Source organism: Gracilinanus agilis, chromosome 4 (assembly GCF_016433145.1).
Source record: "Gracilinanus agilis isolate LMUSP501 chromosome 4, AgileGrace, whole genome shotgun sequence".
NCBI lineage: Eukaryota > Metazoa > Chordata > Mammalia > Didelphimorphia > Didelphidae > Gracilinanus > Gracilinanus agilis.
Window position 1 is genome coordinate 200,812,215 of NC_058133.1, and position 17,838 is coordinate 200,830,052.

Sequence of the window (17,838 nt, forward strand, 5' to 3'; positions counted from 1 at the left end):
AGTTTGCTCCAAAAAGGTTGGCTCAAAGAAGAAAGTTGGCCTCAGGTGTCACCTTCAGCTCCAGTCATTGTCTTGCATGAGTGGATAGCTGGTTTTCCCTTCCTGTCTTCTGGAGACAGTTTAATTCTGATTGAAAGTTAACAAATCCTGGCTGAGCCAAGCACTGGACCAATATTTAGTTAGATAAGGTTAATGTCTTTTCTCCCCTTTTTGTATTTCTCTGCTTTATAAATTAAAGATTTATAATTTTCATATATTTAGCCATACCATTAATTTTAACACTTACATTTTTTGTATATCTTGTCTCTTCCATCAGAAGATCCTTAAAGGCAGAGATTACTCTCATTTTTATCGTGGCATCCACAGTACCTACAATGGATACTTAAATTTTTGTTGATTCATTGGTTAGATCACCAGTGCAAAAAGACAAGCAAATTCTCTTGACGCAGAACAAAACCACAAATTTCCATGTTATAGGCATAAAAGTTGGAACTCTAGGAGGAACATGGAGGAAGGAAGAATGAGAAACCTACACTTGTGGCTGAGGGAAAAAAAGAACAGTGGCCTTAGAGAGGCAGCATGACAAAGTGGCTACAGTGCTAGATTTAAAGTTGGTAAGACCTGGGTTCAAATTCTACCTCTGGGACTTTCTAGGTGTGTGGTGCCAATCAAGTCAATCAGTCAAGAAGCATTTATAATGTCCTTACTATGTGCTAAGCACTCCCAAAACTCTGAGGAAGAAAGGCAAAAAGCACTATCTTGTCCTCAAAGAAAGACATTCTAATGGGGAAAACAACATGCTATAAACTCATGGATGCACAAGGTATACACAACATAGGTGGAAAGTAATCTCAGAGGGAAGATAGTGGGTTTGAAAAAATTCTAGGGCTGGGAAACAGCTAGTGAAAAGATACAGTCTAGAGATGGAATATCATATGCAAGGAACAGCAAGTAGGCTAGGCTAGCAGGATAATAGCAGATGACAGGGGAATCAAGTATAAGACTGGAAAGGTAGGAAGGGGGGCCAGGCTATGAAGGGATTTAAAATAGTGCAGTTTGTATTTGCTTTGTAAGTAATAGGAAGTCACTAGAGTTTACTGAGGAGGGAGGTAGCATGATAAGACCTTCATTTTAGAAAAATCACTCTGGTAGATAAGTAGTATATTAAGAGTTGAAAGAGATCTGAGGTAGGGAATCAACCAAAAGGCTATTAAAATAGTCCAGACATGGGATAATAAGGGCCTGCACCATAGGGTTAGCTATGTGAGTAGAAAGAGGCATATATGAGAAATGTTATGAAGGTAGAAATGACAAGAATTGGCAACAGTTGGATATGTGGGTAAGTATAAGCAAGGAGTTGAATACTGAAGTGGGTAAGCCTGTATGACTTAGAGGATAGTAATGCCCACAATAGCAGCATGAAAGTTATGAAGAGTGGATGATTTGGGGAGGAAAGTCACAAGCTGAGAGTTAGCTTCCTCATCTCCAAAGTGAGGGATTTGCACTAGATCAGTGATGGCGAACCCATGGCATAGGTGCTAAAGATGGCATACAGAGTGCTATCTATGGGCACACCACCACCCTCCCCATCCCCCAGAGTTCATTACTAGAAAGACAGAGGGTCTGGAGCAGAGCTGCTCCCCTCCCCCTCTCCACTGTGCCTGATGACATTTTTTCACATCACCGGCCCCTCTATCCAGAAGCCCAATGGGAGCGCACAAGGGGTTAAGGTGAGTGGCTCACAGGTGGCAGAGCTGGAAGGGAATAGAGTACTTCGGTCATACCCTTCCACCTATTTACACTTGTTGAGGACATTCCTCATTTCCTCCATGCACTACTTTCTCCCTCCCCTGTGTGGGATAAGAATAGGGTGTGGAGCATGCTCTGCACTCAGAGGGCATGGCATTCAGGTCTGGGGGGGGGAAGGGGGAGAGTAGGGCCCGGCAATCCATCTCTAAAAGGTTTGCCATCACTGCACTAGATGATCTTGAAGGTCCTTTCCAATTCTATGACCTTAAGAAAGTCATTTCCATCTCTAAACATAGTGATACTGTATACCCTCCCTTAAACCAGGTGTTCCCAGCCTGCTATATGTGGTTAAGATATTTGTCAAGGTGAAAAAGACAATATTTGCTGAATTATTGTATTTAGTTGATGAAATATTGTACTGTATTATACTATTGAAATAGTATCATTGATAGAAAAAAATTTGTGGTTTGGAAAAAGGACAAAGGCAAAATAGTAAGGGCAGGGGAGAAAAGAGAAGGAGCTTTTTAGCACATCTGAAAAATCTCAAAGTGGCAACTTCAAGTATTTGCTGACCAAAACCAAATGAATGAGGTTTGGATATGAAACTCTTTTTCATGTGGAAATAGAAAAAAATCAGCAACAATGGCTAGCGAAAGGTAAGTTAATTGACCACTAAAATAACCAAAAACTGCAAACTGAGGCTTTTAATTATAAAATCTTCTCTCTCTAGTAGGGATTCTCAGTCCTCAATCAAATTCAAAGTAAGAAACTGAAGGGTTTAGATTGCTTTTTTCAAAAATGACACCAAGAATAAAAATATTAGTTGACGATGAAGCCGTCCACCAACTCCACGAAGATTCCTAGTGGGTTGGACACTCAGAAAGGGGAACCAAGGACTGAGTGAAAATGGGTTACGGGTTAAGGACTAATGGAAAGAGAACATGAGGCGAGAATAAAGACACACAGACACAGAAAGTTTTGGCATAAGATAGACAGCAAGTAAGCTCTGATGGTCAAGAGCTTCCTGGTTAGGAGCTCTGATGGTTAAGAGCTTCTCTGCCAACTCATTTCTTGTCACCTTTATTGGGGTTACAATAGTATGGGGGGAAGGGGAGAGCTCAGTGGCTTGATACATTAACATTATGAGGTAATCATCATAAAATGCAAACTGCCAAAACCAAAAACAATAGGTAGAGCTAAGATCCGGATCCAGAGCGGATATGGCCTAAGGCATCTACTGAAGTTTGATACCTATGTTAATTGATCATTGAAGGAAAAGTGATCATTGAAGGAAAAGTAAGGAGATTGAGATAATTGACCAGTCTTCTGGGGTGTAGCCTTAGGGAAGGGTTAGGGATTTGACAAGGTCAATGTTCAATTTGACTCAAGATTACAGAGATCAATCATTAGCAGTATAAGAGTTAAATTTTTGAATACTTCTTAAAATAATATCACAATTAATGTATACCTGGATTGCTACAGACAGGAAGTAGAATCAGGGGTCTTACAATCTATTTGACTTCTAATGAACTTTTAGCAACAGTATGATGCTTAAAAAAAAGTTTATGTACCAAATGCAGTTTTCTTTATGAAATGTTAATCTCTTTATTTCTTATGTGCATTGGCATGGAAAACAAACTTTTCTTTCATACTGAATAAAGGACTTAGGAAGATTTACTAAAAAACACAGGATATAGGAACTGAAAAATATTGGAAACACCTAAGATAGTCTGTCTTTATAGGGAGAGTGAAGGTAACACTTGTAGTTACTTCACTACTTGCAAACTGGGCTACCCCATAGATCACAAAGTGTCTAACCATCCAGAAAATTATTCCTATCGTTCTATATCTATGAAGGCAGGTATGGTTTTTTGCAGCAAACTGGGATAAACCTTGGGCTGGAACCAAGAGCACCTACTTCTCAGCCTGACCCTTTCTCCACAAAAACATGTGCCACTGACAAGTCTCTCGAGTTGAAATTTTTTTAAACATCTCACAAATGGATATGTTATGAACTATCAGGAACTGAGATTCTACAGGGATAAACCCTTTTCCATTCCCCTGAGAAAAGCTCAGAACTCATGAAACAAGCCTCTGGTTTCTCATCTTATACTATCTAGAGCTAAAAGACTGTTCACAAGCAACAAGGAGCACTCTTCTTCATTAACCTGCACTTCCAATGCAGCGACTCTCTCTCCTTTCAACTGGCTTCCTCAATTTTATGTGGTGCATTCACACAAGACAGAAGCTTGCCCCCACCCACTGCTTACCAAAGGGAATGTATATATTTTGCTCCAGTGATCAATATAATCATTCAGGAAAACGAGTCATTCCCTGCCTTGGGACCCAATTATTTTCTCATGGAACCAACAGTTGCAAAAATATATTGTTTTCCAGTTAACTGTTAAGTACTATTTTTATATACATTCATTTCTAATCTTTCATTATGGGGGAGAAGCAGCTATTTAAACCAGAGAATGCTTTCAATCCTCACTTGGCCTATTAAGCAGCCTGCACCATTCACTCCTCTCAAATCTGTCAATTACTGGCCTCCCGAGTGAAGAGATGTTGATGAGTCAGTGGGTGTTACCACTCCTCTCTAAATAGCCCAAGAAGCAGCTATCTCTTAGTTTTATCTGGGAGGGCTAGCAATGCCTTTGGGAGGAAGGGAATATGAATGAGACTGCATCTTTTCTTTGTTCAAACTTCAGTCCTAAGCCCGAGAAGGAAAGATAACATTCCATTCAGTGGTTGATAGCAAAATAGAACCCAGTAGTTCTAACACAGAGTTCTATACCCTGATGGGGCCTCCCCAAATCCCACTGAGTATTTACTTGTTTTTAACCAAGAAAAAAGGCAGCCACTGAAATATACTGAGTTCTATCCATATTTTTAGATTTTCACATTTCATGCCTTCTTTCAGCTTTGCTTACCCAACCCCTAAGGTGTCAAAATTTTTCAAGAGGGACTATGGAAGGTAACAGAATCAAACCCTATACTGGGAGAAACAGCTAGATTATAATAACTCTGGTAAGTGGCAAGCAGTCTAGAGACCTGAATTATGTCTCTAGCTCAGCAGCAGCTCTTGGGTAAATCCTTTGCTCTTAGCTTGGAAAAAAATCTGATTTAGTGTCAGTGAGGAAGACCTGGGGGTATCAAGAGATGTATGTCCAAGTCCTAGAGCTCTATCCAAATAAATAAAATATCCATAATTTTAAACCTACAAAGCTAATAGTAAATTATTATTATTATTGATTTTTATAGAATTTAAAACCTTGAACTTGGGAATTTTCAAACTACAGTACATTATAGGTAGATGGTGGCACCTACTGTCAAAATGTAATATTACAGATCAATATTATCAGAGCCTATAAATGTCTAAACCAAGAGAGGAGTCAAGTTTTGGGCAATTTAAGAGTAGAGCTCAGGATTTTCCAAGCCTGGGAGAAATTCTTATGGCAAAATAATCCAACCTCAGTAAATAAGTAGTCAAATTTTATGAACAGGCATTTTCAAAAGAAGAAATGCAAGCTATTAACAAGCAAATGGAAGAATGTTCCAAATCACTAATAAAATAAATGCAAATAAGAACCCTGAGGTTTCAATTCAAATCAATTAGACTAGCAAAGATAACAAAACTGAAAAATTATAAAATGTTGGAGGAACAATGGGAAGACAAGGCATACTAATTCAGTGTTATCAGAGATGTGAATTGGTCCAACCATTTCTTTTTTGACAGAATATACCCCAAATAAAGGACAAAACAAGTTTTAATATACGCAAAAATATTAATTAAAATATTAATAACAATACTTTTTGAAAATAGCAAAAGGATAGTTTTATTACTTCATTGTCCATTTTGATACCTTCAATTTCTTTTTCTTTTCTTATTGCGTTTGCTAGCATTTCTAATACAATATTAAATAATATTGGTGACAATGGGCATCTTTATTTCACTCCCAAACTTATAGGGAAGGCTTCTAGTTCATCCCCATTACAGATGCTTGCTGATGGTTTTAGGAATATAGTTCTTACCATTCTAAGAAAAATTAACACCTTAACAGCTTTCAAGTGTTTTTCGTAGGGATAAGTGTATTTTTTCAAAAGCTTTTTCTATATCTATTGACATAATCAATACTTTTACTTTTGTTGTTGATGTAATCAATTAGGTTCTCTTCACATTAAACCATCCCTGCATATATAGTTGGTCAGAATGTATAATCTTTGTGATATGCTATTATAGTCTCCTGACTGATATTTTATTTAGAATGTTTGTATTTATATTGTGGAACCTAGAAAGAGTCAGAATTAAAAATCTTGACCCCTGTATGACATTATGGGCCCGACCCTTATATGACATTATGGTGAAATAGAATTATCCACTGGAATCCCAACCTTGCAGACCCCCAGTCTCCAGGGACTGACCTTATCTACCTCCAGTCTCCAGGGACTGACTTTATCTACCCTGAAGACCTTCCCCTTCTCCCCCTCAGGAATTCACCTTATCTACCTTAGGACATTCCCCTTATCTACAAGATGTCCTAACCTAAGGACATTCCTCAATTCGGTTCCATTCTTACTACTCCATAAAAACTCTAGCCCAGGCACAGCTCGGGGTCACTCACCAACTTTAGGTGGGAGACCCTAGCTTGGGCTAGACAATAAAGTCCCTTTGCATCTTGCATTGTTGGTTCAAGACTCATTTATTGGGATACTTCTCCGGGCATAACAATATTCATTAATGAAATTAGCCTATAATTTTCTTTTTCTGTTTTTGCTCTTCCTGGTTTAGGTATCAGCACCATATTTGTTTCATAAAAGAGAAGCAAAGCAAGTGCTGATTGATTGGGGAATAGCTGAACAAATATTATTCAACAGTAGGAAATTATGAATATGAAGCCAACAATCAACAAGCATATATAAAGGGTTTGTTTTATGCCAGATAATGTGCTAAGCACAGAGGATACAAAAGAGAGTAAAAACAGTCTCTACTCTTGAGTTCACAATCTAATGGGGAAGGCAACAAACAGACATACAAACAAGCTATATACAGGGTAATAGGAAATAATTGGGAGGAAAGGCACTAGCCTTAAGAGGGGTTGGGAAAAGGCTTACTGTAGAGGATGGGATTTTATTTGGGACTTAAAGGAAGCTAAAGAAGCCAGTAGGCAGAAATGAGGAGAGAAAGCTTTCCAAGCATCAGATTCACATGGAGAAAATTTCTAGAGCAGGGAGATGGAGTGTCTCATTCTTGGAACAACATGGAAGCCAGTGTCACTGGATCAGAGTAATATGTAAGAAGACTGGAAGGTAAGAGGGGGCTAGGTTATGAAGGGCTTTGAACACCAAACAAAGCATTTTGTGTTTCCTCCTGGAGATATTAGGGAGCCACTAGAGTTTACTGAGTTGTGGGGACAAGATGGTTAGACCAACACTTTAAGAAAATAATTTTGGTGGTTAAAAGGGAGGATGGATTGTTATGAAAAAAGACTTAAGGCAAACAGATCTACCAGTAGGCTTTTGCAACAGTTCTGGTATGAGTTGATGAGGGCCTGCCTCCGTGGTGGAAGTGCCAAAGAAGAGAAGGGGATATATAATAGAGAGAAGCTGCAAAGGTGATAGCCAGAAAGTCCTTGGCAACAGATTATATACGGAGGTGAGAGATGGTGAGTAGTCTAGGACAGTGATGGGCAAACTACAGCCCTTTAGCCAAATGCAGCCCCCTGAAATGTTCTATCTGGCCATGAGACATAATTCCTAATCTGACGAATACAACGAGTAGGATACAGTTCAATGAAACTTCGAAAGAGTTGCCTTAGAAACAGACTGACAGATGAGCATTTCCTTTCCTTTGGCCCCCTCCGTTTGCCCATCACTGGTCTAGAATGACTCCTAGGCTACAAGCCTGAGTGGAATGGTGTTGCCCTTTATAGTAAAAGGGAAGGAACTTTATATTTATTAATTACTTAATACAATACATAGTAGGTGCTAAATTTGTTATTTCCATTGAACCCAAAGTTTTGACATATTTAGCATTATGAAAATGGCTCTCCTCTTGAATTCTCTCACCAAGAATTTTTATCTTATTTCCCTAGGAAATCTATGGTTTTATAACAGAAAGCAATAGGAAAATAAAATTCATTTTTACTGAGTTTATTTTAAACCCAAACTTTCTAGACTTATTGCATAAGCAGGCTCATATTTGTTACTTTATTGGCATGCTTTACACTTAGGCATGTCTACTGATGCAGCTTTAATTCATTTGTTGTCCAGGCATATTGAGAGAATTCCTTAGGTCCTGATACTAGAGAGTGTACAAGAGCCAATATCCCCAGAGAGTCAGCCACAGGTCTTGGAATCAAGAAATTTATCAGCATCACATCCACGTGCAATAAAACTAATGTCCACCACCCTCCATCTAGAAAAAGAATCCAATTTCAATGAGAAAACATGGGTTCATTGTCAGCTCTTAAAATCACTTAAAAGATGTAAACTACAGATTTGTCCTCTATGGTCTTCAGTTTCCTTATCTGTAAAAGAGGAATCATAATATTTGCAATATTTCTCTCACAGAGTTATTTATAAGGGGGAAAGTCTTCATAAATAGTAAAAGGTTATATAAATAAGTTATTACTATTTCAGCTTTCCACCATATGTGGTGGTCTCAGATCCTTCTGGAGTGACACACTCAATCTTTAAATCCTAAAGCAGGAGTTGCCTGATGTATAAAACAATTTTCTCCCAAATTTATGCCCCTTGCAAACTTCCAGTCATTTGAGTTAACAATGTCAAAATTGTCCTTGAGGCCTCTTTCTCTCTTTTTCCTACATATCCAATCAGTTGTCAAGTCTTTTTATTTTTAACTCCAAAACATCCGTTTCATCCATCTTCTTCTCTCTCCACTCAGATGGCCGCCACCCTAGTTCAAGTCTTCATCACCTTTTGCCTGACCAACTGCAATAGCCTCCTAATTAATCTCCCTGCCTAAAGTCTCTTCCTGTCCAATCCAACCTCCCCATAGCTAAAGTGACATTTTAAAGCCCAGACCTGACCATGTCACTGTCCTACTTAATCAACTATAGCAGCTCATTACTTATGGGATCAAATGCAACGAGATCCTGCCTTTGGCATTAAAAACCCTTCACAACCTGGCTGTAATCTACTTTTCCAGATTTATTACATACTATACTCCTCTCCGCACACCCTGTAATCCAACAAAAATAGATGGGGTTTTTTTGCTATTCCTCGCACAAGACATTCCATCTACTTTCTCCTTGACTTTGCATATGTTGACCACCAAGGAAATGTACATCCTCCTCAATTCTGCCTTAGAAGCCCTAACTTTTCTTTCAAAGCTCATCTCACACTTCCTACACAAAGTCTATAAAAATACATTTTATTTTCTCCTGAAAAGGAGCAACAAATATTTGAAAATACAAAGAGGATACTATATGTGAATCTGTAAACTAGATACACACTTTAAAAGCATATATTCAATACAAAATAGTAACAAAATTGCCTTATTTATGTATCCTTCTGCTTCTGTTCTCTGTACATTTTTTTATGCTTCTTTGACCCCATGAGACCTCTCCTGATTCATCTAGGAGCTACAGTTTCCCAATTTCCAAAACTATCTTATACTTTGTATATACTTATATATGTAGATTTTGTGTCCTTCCTGCCACTCTCCCCTGTGCAAAAAAATGTACACTCCTTGAGGATAGGGACTTTCGTTTTTGTCTTAATTCTCCCAATGCTTAACATGGTATCCTGCACATAGTAGGCACTTAATCAGTATTTATTGATTGTTAGTATATTTGTACACAAATGCAAACAGAATCCAAAAGTTAAGTTTGTGACTTGACTAGCTGATAGTTTCAAATCTCAACTATACAACAAAGAAGTCACCATCTTCTTGCTGTAGGGTATGTGATTGGCTGTACACTTTTACTACTGAACTTCCAAACATTGTACACTAGATATGAATTATCCATTCAGCTATGGAACTCCCCCAATCAGACTGAGCCATCTTGACTGAGTGAATAAGCCCAAACTCATATAGCACCCTCTATTTTACCAGCTCCAGACCACCAGCAGGCTTCCTTCCAGCTATCCACCTTAGTCATCTTCTTGCTGTCTGCCATGCAGTATATGCTACCTGCCACCTGCTCTAGGAATTGCAAACAAAATACTGCCAATGCTTCCAAAATAATGATGTTGAGAAATTTCCCCAAAGGCTCCATTTACCATCTCTGTGACTTTCTAGACCAAAACACCCTTCTGTAGTCACTATTCCCCAGATGTGTTGTCTTGCCATCTGAATGCAAGCTCTTTGAGGGTAAAGACTGTCTCAATTTTATATTGGTATCTTGAATGCTTTACACATATTAATTACTTAATATAAATTGTTCATTCATTTAACCAGTTTTCACAGGACATATTCTATAGTCCTCTACAATCCTTATTCTGGTCTAGCTCTTTTTTTAGCTTGTCTATGTCTTTTCTAAAACATGGTACCCCAAGCTAAACACAGACATGGCTAGACCAGAACAGAATATATTATGTTCCCTTTTTTTTTTGGATACTATGTCAAAAAAAAAAAAAGCAACTTTTCAACACATTCACTTGTTTGGTTTCTATGTCAAATTGACTCCTGAAAAGTTTGCTTCAGAATTGTTCTCACACGAATTGTTGTCTAGACATGTCTATCCCAATCTGTACTTGTGAAGTTGACTTGCTGAACCCATGTTGAAATCTTATTCGGTACAGTGTATCATTCTAGTCTGATGAGCTCTTTTTAGATCCAGACTATTATATAACATACTAGTTATCTCTCCAAGCATCATGTCATTTTTATAAATTTGACAAGAAACCAGACAAAAATGCTGAACATCAAAGGGCAGATCCTTGGAGCAACTACCTCTAAGTCAGAGTTTCTAAACCTTTTCTGTATCATGGTGAGGCCTATGTGTCCCTTCCCAGAAATTTTTTAAATGCATAAGCCAAAATACAGAGGACTGCAAAGTAAAAAATTATAATGAAATCCAGTTATCAATTTCCTAAAACTCTTACCTTTTGTCTTAGTGTCAGTTTTAAGACAGAAGAGCAAGGGCTAGGGAACTGGGGTTAAGCATCACACACTTAGAAGTGTCTGAGGTCATATTTGAATCCAAAACCTCCTATCTCTAGGTCTGGCTCTCAATCCATTGAGCCACCTCGATATCCCCAATTCTTTTTAAACCACAAGTTCCATGGCACTTGGTTTATACTGATATCAATTCCTCTCTCTCTAGTTACTATACCAGTTCCAAATTCATATAATTACATTGTCATCTAGCCCATATCTTTGCAAAACAAAAGTGTCATTCATCATTGTCTGCTTGTATCAAGGAGTAGTGTAGGACAGTAGATAGAAAGCTGGACTTGCAATTAGAAAGAAAGGGGATCAAATCCTGCTTCTGACAGAAAGTTTGTGGTTATTGTAAAAGCTCCTTGAGAGCAAGACCTATGTTTTAGTAATTTTCATACTACTACTCATTGACTAGCACAGGGTTTTATACAGTAAATGTCAAAATGAATTTACTTGCTAGTAGAGAGGACAAGGGGAAGTAGTGTGAAGTTAACTGCACTCAACTGAAATCTTGCCAACAAAGTTGTTGGTGACATCACCTGAGTACGAGTTAATGAGTATCTTTTACTTCAATCAGTACAAGATGGAACCCTGCCTAGACAAAAAAGAAAATGGCCTCTACAGTATCTTCACTTACATTATAGTAAGTATCCAAGTGCAATCTGTATTATTCACAAATTAATAAAGGATTGGGAAAATGAAGATCTTAACCAGAAGTTGGTTAGCACAACAGACAGTCTGGCTACTCCTTTAAAGCCATTTTCTTGGAAAGGAGTATTGGGAAAACTCATTTAAAGTTGATTTTTAAGAAAGTATAAAGGGAACACAAAGTATTGACAATACCTATGCCCATTTGGTATTTTAAACTAACAGATTATACAGTAAGTGCTTGGGAGAAATAAATCTCTTCAAGTCTCTGTTCTCTTATAAAAGAGAAAAAGCTGATATATCCAACTCTATCCAAATCCAAAGTTTCTCTGTTCTAAGCATCAGCAACGTGACTTTGAAGGAGCTGAAGGCACTGAGGGAAATCTCATTGTAAGCTCTGTAAGAACAGACACCTTAAGTGCACATCATCTACTCAGAATGGCTACAAATTTCTGAATCATTCTTTTACTTCAATGCTTCTCTTTAAGTAGGCATCATCCCAAATTCTCAGATGAGTCAACTGAGGCACTAACTTCTTATACCATACCTGCTCCTTTTTCCAGCTTTGAGGATCAGTGTATTTTTTTACCCTTTTCTCCCCATCCTTAAAAAAAAAAAAAAAAAAAAAAAGCAGATGGCCAGACTCCATCCAACCATTTACTAATAATCAGTCATGGGTTTATTAAGTAGTAGCTATATGTGGGGACAGCTAGGTGAAGTGGCTAGAGCACCCAGTCTTAAGTAAGAAGGACCTCAGTTCAAATTCCGCCTCAGACACTTACTAGCTGTGTGACCCTGGGCAAATTACTCTGCTAGCTTCAGTTACTTTCTATAAAATGAACTGGAGTAGGAAATGGTAAGCCACTTTAGAATCTCAGCCAAGAAAACTTCAAATGGAGGAACCTAGAGGCGGACACGACTGAAACTAAAGAACAACTGAAAGCTAAGTCCAGGCGGCAGAAGTGAAACAGTTCCTGCCTTCAAGGAACTTCCATTTTATAAGGGGAAGGGTACTCTGACCTCGACCACCATACTTTGGGGATTTTCTGAACAAGTGTAAAGTCTGCTGCTCATCTAGCCCCAACCCAGTTTTAACATGTGTTCTTTTGGGGGGCGGGTAAGAGTGACTCCTTTGAGGTTTCATTTACTCTAATTCCCGTTCCCCTCCACCATCTGGGACATAAACTTTTTGATACGAAGGGGCTTCGGTGGGGCCGCTTATAATTAAACCTTTTTTTCCCGGTAAAACTACAGAGCCACTCGCGGGCCCGTCAAGAGGCTGGCCCACAGTGACGCCCCTCTCTGGCCTGGGGCGGCTGGGCTCCAGGTTCCGGGAATCCGTCCCTCTCTTCCCGCTCCGGAGACTTGGGGAGGAGAACGCCTCCCTGCCCTCGGGGGGGGGGGGGGCAGCCCGCGGAGGAAGCGCGAAGAGCCGCCGCTCAGATCTAACAGAGAGGGGAGGAGGGGTCCGTCTTCAGGCCGGCGTCTCACGAGCCACCGTCACTGGCCGGGCCGCCCCGGCGCACCGCCCCCTCCCCTGCCCCGCCCCGGGCGACCGAATTCACCTGCCCTGGTCAAAGAACCCCCCCAGAAGAGGGGATGCCTGCGATTACCGTCCACTCCACTGGGACATCCCAAGACAGGGTCCAGACGAAGGGGGGTCCGAAAGAAACCTTCACCTGCGGGGTCCTGAACCCACCTCTCCAGATCACTCTTTTCCCTTCAAATAGCTGTTTCTAGGGCCTCATCCACCCAGCAACAGGCAGCAATACTATTGGCCGGCTTGGAGCGAGCCCGTCGGTGGTCCAATCATTGTCCGGCTTACTGGAAGATCTCGCCCACGGCCAAAAGTCGGGACGAAGTTGGGAGGCGGGGGAAGACGACGTGATTTAGCCTCTTTTCCCCTGGAGTTTGGGCTGAGGTTAAAGTAGGGTATGGAAGGACAGAGAAGCAGAGAGATGTAGTGGAGCCAAGGAGGGGAGGAACATGGAATCCGTCCAACGAGTTTTCTTTAAGTGCCTAGGCTACCCCGATAGTGGAGGATAGTCTTAGCCCCTCCAGTAGCTTACCTTCTAGTTGCAAAATCAGAGTGACACCCCATCCCCTTAGCAATAAGAGGATAATGTAAGGACTGATTATAGAAAAATCACAAACTAATTCCGAAGGGGAGGCCCTCCACCTCCTCCTAGTGAATAGATTTAGAAACTCTGTTGCTTGGGAAAAGTTCATTTAGAGTTGGAAATCCAGGCACTGCAACTTAGTATCCGTGCATTGTTGGGCAAAGCTCTCAGGGCGTCTTCTTATTCCACCTCATTGGTCTACTCTACTCCCTCACCTTAACCAAGATTGCTTTTCCACCTCTTCCATCTAAATGTTATCAAGTAAAATAATATATACATCACATTGAAAACCTTAAAGCACTATACAAACTAACTATTATCCTACTTTTATTTCTGGGCCAAGATTAAGTCCAATCACTTCTATAAAGCCTTCCTGAAAGCCTTCCCAGTCATCTCTCTCTTCACTGGACTCCTACACCCTCACCTGTACCATACATTTGGCAGTTCTCCTGCAGATATTTAATTTTTTAACTATATCTTTGTCCAAAATGGATTGAGTGTTAATTGGTTGTTGTCCTTCTTAGTCGAAGAGGACCAAAATAACATGATGTCTTTTTTTTTTTTTAAACCCTTACCTTCTGTCTCAGAATTAATACTTATTGATTCTAAGGCAGAAGAGTGGTAAGGGCTGGACAATGGGGGTTAAGTGACTTGCCCAGGGTCACATAGCTAGGAAGTATTTGAGACCAGATTTGAACCTAAGACCTCCTGTCTCTAGGCTGGCTCTCAATCCACTGAGCTACCCAGCTGTCCCCACTGGTGATGTCTTTTGACCAGAGTATAAATTAGATTTAAGTGAGACAGAGTTGCACAAAGCTGTCAGCCTCACTCTCTCCTCCAGAATCATCAAAAAATCAAGAGACAAAAGTCAAGATGACTGGTGATGGCTTAGAATGCAAAGAATGACTTTGGCTTTCTCATTGTTTAACCAAGTTCTAAGCACACAAAAGCACCCATTATCCCTGCCTTTGGACAAAATTGTTCTCATCTTCACATGCCTGGGGTAGCTACCCCTTTAACTCCACAAAAAGGCTTGAGTTCTGTCTATTACCCTCAACCTGGTCTTACTTGTTTACTAAGCTGGTTATGGCCATTGTTCATGCAACAGCTTCTTGGAACCCCAAGCAAGAGCTGGGTGGCAGCTGGACACCAAAGGAGAAAAGCAGCCCTGAAAAGGACTCAGCAAGTCCTCACAGCGACTGTGTTAGTCTTCCCTGAATATCCCATTTAATACTTTTGTAGGCTTCACAATATCCAGTACTATGCCTTGTACATATTCTCACTATTTAAAGAAATATAAATTGAATTCATCTTAATGGAGATTAGGACCATTATCTAAAAGCTATGTACTGATGGAATAAAAAAAAATTAAAAACAAAAAAACAAAAAACAAGCACCTGTAAGGAGGTAGGAGCCTGGGAAGAGGAGCACCAAAACCAAATTTCTTCTATTTCAAAATTTCACCTACTACCAACCATCCACTTCAAAGAAGAACCAAACATATAAGACATTCTTTCTGGGAAAGGACTACTGTCAGTTAGATTTCATCTAGCTTTACCAGGCACAATAAGAAGGAACTACTGTATTGTCTACATTTTCATGTAATTTAACATGTGACATTTTGAGAACTGCTTTGGAATTGTCTTCAGAGTAAGACTATGTGCTTTTCTTCATACCTCGTCTTGGAACCCAGAAAGTATTATTAACCTTTTTTTTTTCTTATCTGCTTTATGCACAGTGACAGTAAGGGAAACAAAGGTAAGACTGGGTGCCTGCTCTCAAGTGGCTTATTAAGGTCCTTGCTATGTGATCTGTACTAGTTTTCCCCACAAAAGTAAGGAAACTGTCCCCAAAGCTTAACTGGTCTGGGGCCTAGGGCTCAAACTAACACAGTTTCCCATCCACTTGTGACATTTTGAAAAACAGCCCACGGGTAGTCCACAGTCCCTCAGCCTTAACAGATATGCCATAGCCATTAATATAAAAAAAAAGTTTAGCTTCTCCCATATCTAAAAATGTAAAATTCAAGTCACTACCCCCATCTAACCTAACATGCCCTGTTGACCAGACACATTTCTGTATGGAAACTAGTGGGAATTTGTCTATGAACTAGTACTTGCTAAACAAAAGTACTATTGTTAATACATAAATTTTTGGGGAAAGTGATTAGTCTGTAACAGTGATTTTAAACTCAATTAGAAACATATCTTTGACACAAATTGACTTAAAAAACACAAATTAACACAATCTGTGTTGAACTATATTTTTATTTCATCGAACATTTCCCAAATACACTTTAATCTGGTTCAAGCTTCACTCTCACTGAAATTTGACTCCTCTGATCTGCAAGTATCTCATTTTGTTCCAATCCCAAACCTGAACCACTAGTCTAACCTGGTTTGAGCCTGACACAACATTTGGTGTTGGTTTTAGCTGAAGTAGAAAAAGGCATCCTGTGACTTCAATGGGCAAGTCCTCTCAAAGAGAAAGAGAGAGGATTTACTGGGCTAAATGTAGTAGCTTGTTGCAATGATGGTGAACCTTTTAGAGATGGAGTGCCAGGCCCCACCCCACGACTGAGTGCTCCTGCCAGGCCCTCCCCCAACTGCATGCCCCACCCTCTAAATCAGTGGTTCCCAAACTTTTTTGGCCTACCACCCCCTTTCCAGAAAAAATATTACTTAGCCCCCTGGAAATTAATTTTTTTTTAAATTTTAATAGCAATTCATAGGAAAGATAAATGCACTTGTGGCCATCACTGCCCACCCCACCCCCAACCCCCGATCACTGCAGCACCCACCAGAGGGTGGTGGCGCCCACTTTGGGAATCACTGCTCTAAATGCACATAGTACCCACTCATCTGTCTTCCGGGGTGGGGCCAAGCTCCTACTCTCCCCTTGTGTTTAAAGAGTGGGACCAGGCTACCAGCCCTGGGCCAAGCTGCTGTGCCCCTCAGGGCCAGCCTCTATACTTGGGGGTGGGGTGGCAGGGAGGTACTTAGCCTCTGGGATGGTGGAGGGAGGCTAGAATGTCCCACCTCCTATGTTTAGGGGTAGGGCCAGGCTCCCAGCTGACCAAGCCAGGAGCTTGCAAGTGCCTACAGAGTTCTCTGTATGTCATCTTTGGCACACATGCCACCGGTTCCCCATCATGGATACAGAGGATAAGGATAGTAGCAACATAGCCATAGACCATGTACTTTTGAAAAGCCAACAAAATCAGTAAAAGTTCCTCCGGTGTGGCCTATCCTTTGTATCTTTTTAAGGCCACATTGGCAAACCTATGGCATGTATGCTAGAGGGGGCTACTCCCCTCCCCCTCTCCATCATGCCTGAGGACATTTCTTTTATTACCCACCCCTCTGCCCAGCAGCCCAATGAGAGAGCTTCCTCCCTCCCCTGTCTGGGGTAAGGTAGGGGCTCACATGCAGTGTGAGGGTTGAAGTTTGGGTACTCAGTTTCTGAAAGGTTCACCATCACTATTTTAAGGACTCTAAACTAAAAAGTAGTACTTGCTGGCTTGATAAAAGATGAGTTTCTACTGAAGCTGAGGGGAAGGGATAGAATAGGAGGTGTTTCCTAAAAGAGATGGTATCCTAGACCAGATCTAAATCAGACCAATCCAGTAATTCAGGTTTGGGATTAGAATGCAGAAAGCACTAGTAGACCATATATATGCAATAGAAACAACTTTATTATTAAAAGAATACATTTCAGAAAATGATACTCCCCTCTCTCTCTGCATTCTTCAGATTTCAGGAAGAAGCGAGCATAAGTGCCCTGGTGGAGGAGCTTTAAAAAAAATCAAACAAATATAAAAGAATGCAATCTTTTTAAAAGAAAAATTCATAAAGTGAAGGTATTATTAGGACCAGGCCAGAGTAGATCTTCTGATAAAAGACAAATATGGTAACCAGGAGCAGTACTAGGAACTTCAGCTTCACAGCATAGATGATTATATGTCCAAAGATATCACTTGTCTATGATAAGGTAGCTGAGAGGTCAGAAGTCTCTTGAATATAATCTTTTCCTTGGCCTGAAGTGATATGGGGACTCTCTTTGCACCAACTCATTGTTCCCTAGCCCCAAATCCTCTCCTTCCCTTGGAGTCCCACTAGGCAAATACCAAATCTTGGCTTCTTCAGAAGACTTCTAATAACAAACTTCCCCCTTCTGTTCATGTTGAAAACT

The 17,838-nt window shown here is 40.2% G+C and overlaps 1 protein-coding gene across 1 annotated transcript in view; it reads right to left on the reverse strand.

Moving 5' to 3' along the window:
• The window catches only part of DCAKD (dephospho-CoA kinase domain containing), a 48,701-nt gene extending 35,490 nt beyond the window's left edge, over positions 1-13,211 (reverse strand). The window contains exon 1 of the mRNA XM_044677141.1: positions 13,141-13,211. The gene's annotated coding sequence lies outside the window, so the exon portion shown is untranslated. The remainder of the gene's footprint in view (positions 1-13,140) is intronic.
• Between the last annotated feature and the right edge of the window lie 4,627 nt (positions 13,212-17,838).